Below are 6,000 nucleotides of genomic sequence, written 5' to 3'. Positions count from 1 at the left end.
AGTTTCAAAATAATTATTAGTATTAACAGCACTAAAAATTATAAGTATATAATAAATTTTAGCTTTTTATATTATCAATATTTTTGCATAGCAAGTCTCCACCAAATAGCTCCCTAAAGCCAAGGATCCTCCCTGCTGCCTTTGTGAACTTCTATGCGGTTGCCATATTGTTGGTATCCAAATTTTCTGCAGTACTGAATTTAATAAAAAATTATAATTTCATCTTAATAATTGCCATATTTTTTCTCAAAATTTCCCCAAATAGTCTGCTTTTAATTCCTGTCTGTTCCTTAAAAAAATACTTGGAAAACAAATTATAAGATTTTAAGGATCTAAATATTACTAAGATTTAGAAAGGAATTTCAAACATCACTTTCCTATCAAGAAAGTCGTCATTGATTTTCTGATTACAACTGAGATATATACTTAAAAGAGAGACAAATTATGATTCATATAAAAGTTTCAGCACTGTTCATTGATAAAGAATGTAGAACATCAATGTCTATACCTAGATAGTCATTTATGGAGAAGCAAATCTGAGAAATGTAAACGTTGGAGGTTATCATAAATACATTTTTTTTTGAAGGTACATATATCATCGAGCTTGAGGACAGTGAAATTTAGCCTCCAGCCTTTCCAAAGCCTGCATATGCCATATTTGGTATGCTAATGACTAATCAAAGCACAATCAGTGTGATTTAAACCACAATGCAAATATGTATCTTCATTTGGTGATGTAAATACGTGATAATAATTATGGAAATTCCTTTGAGTGAAGGGCAGCAAATATTAGTACAACTAATACGGTACTTACTTTATTAGGAACTAACTGCCTCAATCTGCCAAATGTTGCTAAGGATGCTGCTGCCTACTGTCTTATTTTTTTCATTCTCATCACTGAAAAACTAGAAAAGAACAACATTCATTGTAAATGAGCCAGCCAACTTTGACATAGTCCTTAATGGTTTAGCTATGGTCTTCTAGATTACTTTATGATAATTACATAACTGTATGGTTCAGGCTGCCTCCTTGCTTTAGTACTCTAGCTTGTCAATACAAATATATGGAAGTGTCTTACATATGTATAAGACGGCATTTGATTGAACAAAGAACCAAACAAAGAACCAAATGACTATTGTTGCCTGGGACTATTCTTTAGACTTTTTAGCAACATAGTAAATGAGCTTTCCTTTTATAAAGTGTGATTTCTTTTGCAATACTGACTGATGACAGTAACCGGAGTCTGAAGGAATTAAATCTGGCTGGTACAGAAGGTGGTGTCTTATCTCTGTAAGAGCCATTTACTGCACTGTCTTCCACCTGGAATTAGAGGTGGGCAAGATAATCTTATCAATAGTTCCAAGCAAATTCTTCTTCAGATTTTAAATTATGAGATAACACTACACATTGCTGAGCAGTCTCCCCTGAATTATTTCAAATTACTTGCACAATTCTATAAAGTAGATTAGACATCGGTCAGATGAGAAAACTGAGAAATACAGAACTGAATTACCTTAGTTACTTGTCTTTATAAACAATCTCCTAATTATTTTATTTATTTTTAGTCAGAAAATTATTTTTTTCTTGTAGGATATTAACATATATTAAAATATACTCTATAAAACACAGTTCAAACACTAGAGAAATATATAAGAAGAGTAGTTCCCTCATAATCTACCTTGTCAGACCCAGGGCTGTTTTCAATTTCTATTTGTTTTATACATGTTTTCTACATATATTTTCATTCCTTTACTTTTAACAAATGTAGCAATAAATGAATTCTATTTTGTGCATACTGTGAAAGAAATATGTTTCCTCCCCTTTCTAATAATCCTGATAATTTCTGTTCTGTGACTATGTGTGTATGTGTACCTGGATCAATTTCTATTTTTCACTACTAATCAAAACACCATAATAAGCACCCTTAAGCACATTTTTTTCACTCTCAGGTAAGCTTAATTTTTTTTTGTTTAATTTAAAAAATGTGAGCATGTATCAATAAGTAATACTAAATGTGTTACATATGCTACTTTATATTAATGTCATATATGACACATCTCCCTTCTACAGTTGCTGACAGTACATATTAATTGTTGACTAAATATTGGGAGCTGATCTGAAACATTAAGATCATGTTTTTTAAACTTATTTTCTAGAGGCCTTTATAAACTATTTGAAGTAAATTGATCAATCTGTATACATTTAACTGATAAATCAAGTGAAAACATATTTACTGAGTATTCACCAAGGAAAATCGGTAAGCTACATATTCACAGAAGGGGAGAAAAGAAGAACTAAGACTTATTTAATCTCTATTATGCTCCTCTTACTGCATTAGACATTTTTTTCCTGCCATTTTAAAGCTATTGACAATCCTATACATTATGTCATTTTAATGATTTCTTCATTGATAGAAAGTCCAATGCTTAAATTGGTAAAATAAATAAATAAACTGACAAATAAAACCCGGTTTACAAGCTTTGTTAGTGATAAAGTTGAGATTTGTATCAAAATCTCTGACACAGCCTTACATTCTCATTATGCCATAGTGTACAAGATGTGAGGCAAAGCCATTCAGTATTTTCTGAATATATTGTCTATTATCTACTTATTTGCTTATAAATGATATATCTATACAGAGATATAGATATGATATATAGTTGCTTCTAACACAATGGGGTCTCATGAATTTAGTAATATATTTTTCCTGTAAAGAGGAATGTAACTCAGCTGATTGATTTTTTTCCATGGGATAGATTAGATAAAGGTGTCAATGTTGCAAATTTAGATGGAGACATCTTCTTAGAATCCAAATATTAAGTTTCTGTGAAAACCTAAAAGTGGAAATGTAATCTCTTTAGTAAGTCTAGATTTCTACCAGCAATGGAGAGAATGTTAAAAGGGACATTAATGAAACACTTTGCAAAGCAAAACAATCAAGGAGGATTTGCCAGGAATTAGAGCAACACGATGAAGCCTAACACAGACAGAAATTACTGGAGTTTATTTATTACAAACAGCTCAGAGCGGTTAATGAGGACTCCTATCATGTTCTGATAAATTTTAAATCATCAGTTCAGCTCCAAGCCTCTGTTTATTTAAAGTGCATCTACACTTATAATCACAGCTGCTGGGTTTTCTTCCATACTTTGAAACTGGCAATACATACCAAGAATTTATATCTGCCTCAGAAAGATCCTCTATGAAACACTGTAAGCATTTATTTCTCTTTAAGGAATAGTATAATTCTTAGGGATGGTCATGTGGTGTATAGTCTCCTCTATGACTAGAAGTATATATATCCATATTAAATGAACTAATACATCCCAGATGCCAGACACCCCCAGAGAAGTTTTTTGTGTAAGCACGCACTCTTTGCAAAGATGTGGAAAGCTTATTCCCCAGGAAATATTTACTTAATGCAACATCAGACTTATTTTACCACCTGCACATTTATTAGACTAAACTCCTGTGTAAAGAAAATGTATCCAAACAACATAAGGTAGAAGCAGTTAACCATAAGTATCCTCTAAAAAAAATGTGTTGAATTTCATTAAAATAAGGTAGAGTCACATGTATCTGATTATGACAAAATTATATAACTTGAAATAATCTTACCCTTCCATAGTTGTTGGAAAATGCTGCTATACATGGAAAGCAAAGGCATCAAAGCTTCAGTAAAGTTTGCCTAGATCTTTGTTCCTTGTTTTTATTTTTCTTTAACAGTTTGTGACATTAGGCTGAACTATATACATTCTACAAAGGAGTTTATCCTGGTCACCTGTGAGCATCTTGTGTATATTGGTAAAGCCACAACCTACTCTTGGATTTCAATAAACGGTTCTCACAGATTTTCTGGATTTTGGAAGATGTGACAGTGTAATAGAGATTTAAGGACCCTCCAACACAGACCAACTCTCTGGAATGGAACAGAACTCATTCTAGTTTGTTGTGGACTGAGCAAGGAGGAACTAGATACTGTTTGCATAGAAATAATCTCATTTGCTTTAGTTTTGTTCTTTGCATTTTCTCACTTGAAAAATATATTAATGCTCAGGTTTACAGCTTATGAAAATGGAAGACAATGGGCAAAGGCAAGAGAAGAGATTTTGTAGTTAAAAAAAAAAATCTAAAAAAAAAATTAAAAAAAATTTTTAAAAAAAATCTGAATTCTTCCTCTGATCAACTTGAGGAGCAAATCCTTAACCTTTGGAAGCACAGTTTAACACCACTAGGGGATTACGCAGTCAATGTATATAAAGCATCTAGGACACAGTTAACTGGTTCAGATAGATACTTAATTTTACAAAGTTAAAAAAAAAGTTTCCAATAACCTGATTTCATATTACACTGGTGGTGTAACTGCCACCAACTGCCCATTACACTGTAGCAGAGGGCCTAGAATATGAGCTTACATAGTCTATTACTAAAGGACATGCTAGAAACTCTTTGACAACAAATTTGTCCTTGGAGGGGAAAAAAAGCTTTCGCAATGCTTTTTAGGAGGTCATTTCGTTAGGCCTGAGGATTGTAAAATAAGTTGCTTAAAATCATGATGTAAATTATGTTATTACAAGAATCAAATATTCAAGTGTTATTAAATTAATTGATTTCAAGAGAGTGTTTCTTTGAATTGATGCCATAACTCTGTTAGTTTCGCTCCTTGGGAGGAACATCAGCCAGAAAGATGTGAAAACAGAGTAGAATGAAATAGTTACTAAAGATGCCATTAAAATTAAGGGACAGTGCCCCTACTACTTTGTAGCCTTTAGTCTGGCAACAAGCTCTCTCTGAGAATGTTAAGTTAAAGCCTACATGTTTGGCATAAAAGTATCTAGACCCTAAGGAAACTAACTGCCACTTTCACCCAACTTTTACATTAAGTCATGAGTCTTTTCCTTGTATGACTCCTCCATTAGACTACAGCCACCATGTCATTAATGCCTGAGATCTCAAGGGCCCAGAACAATTTATCTAATTTTTACCACCTGGTGAATTGTCATCCAGAGGTAAACGTGAGGAGATGTGCATTGTGCCAAAGAGATGTGTTTCTCTCTCAAGAGTCTGGAAGTTATGGGCAGTTGGTGGCAGTTACACCACCACATAGTGCCATGGCATATAGGAGCAGAGATGCAGAAGTTAACACAGAGGAAAATTCTGCCTCCAGTTGTCCTTTGGATGATTCCCCAAGTAACTCTCACAATCATATGTGGCCAGAAACAAGTGGTCTGGGCTGAAGCAGAACATGTTGAAATCACAATATTGAAATGGTTGTGATCATTTTAGGATGGGCAAGATTTTATTTATTTATTCAACAGACGGAGATCACAAGGAGGCAGAGAGGTAGGCAGAGAGAGAAGCAGGCTCCCTGCTGAACAGAGAGCCCGATGCAAGGCTCAAACCCAGGACCCTGAGATCATGACCTGAGCTGAAGGCAGAGGCTTAACCCTCTGAGCCACCCAGGTGCCCCAAGATGGGCAAGATTTTAAAGCAAAATGTAATATTACGGTTTCTGGTTACCAACGGATGCAAGCAACACAACTCTTACCTTCCCAATACTAACGGGTAAAAAGATACAATCCATTTCCTCATTTTTTTTTTAATTTTTTATTTTTTATAAACATATATTTTTATCCCCAGGGGTACAGGTCTGTGAATTACCAGGTTTACACACTTCACAGCACTCACCAAAGCACATACCCTCCCCAATGTCCATAATCCCAGCCCCTTCTCCCAAACCCCCTCCCCCCAGCAACCCTCAGTTTGTTTTGTGAGATTAAGAGTCACTTATGGTTTGTCTCCCTCCCAATCCCATCTTGTTTCATTTATTCTTCTCCTACCCACTTAAGCCCCCATGTTGCATCACCACTTCCTCATATCAGGGAGATCATATGATAGTTGTCTTTCTCTGCTTGACTTATTTCGCTAAGCATGATACGCTCTAGTTCCATCCATGTTGTCGCAAATGGCAAGATTTCATTTCTTTTGATGGCTGCATAG

The 6,000-nt window shown here is 34.4% G+C and overlaps 1 long non-coding RNA gene across 1 annotated transcript in view; it reads right to left on the bottom strand.

The window, feature by feature from the left end:
- Positions 1 to 1,249: 1,249 nt before the first annotated feature.
- The window catches only part of LOC116567251, a 171,871-nt gene continuing 167,120 nt past the window's right edge, over positions 1,250 to 6,000 (bottom strand). The window contains exon 4 of the long non-coding RNA XR_004276171.1: positions 1,250 to 1,320. This is a non-coding gene — a long non-coding RNA (uncharacterized LOC116567251). The remainder of the gene's footprint in view (positions 1,321 to 6,000) is intronic.

Source organism: Mustela erminea, chromosome 1 (assembly GCF_009829155.1).
Source record: "Mustela erminea isolate mMusErm1 chromosome 1, mMusErm1.Pri, whole genome shotgun sequence".
Classification (NCBI taxonomy): Eukaryota; Metazoa; Chordata; class Mammalia; order Carnivora; family Mustelidae; genus Mustela; species Mustela erminea.
The sequence above is the reverse complement of the archived record's forward strand: the minus strand, read 5'-3'. Positions and strand labels throughout refer to the sequence as shown.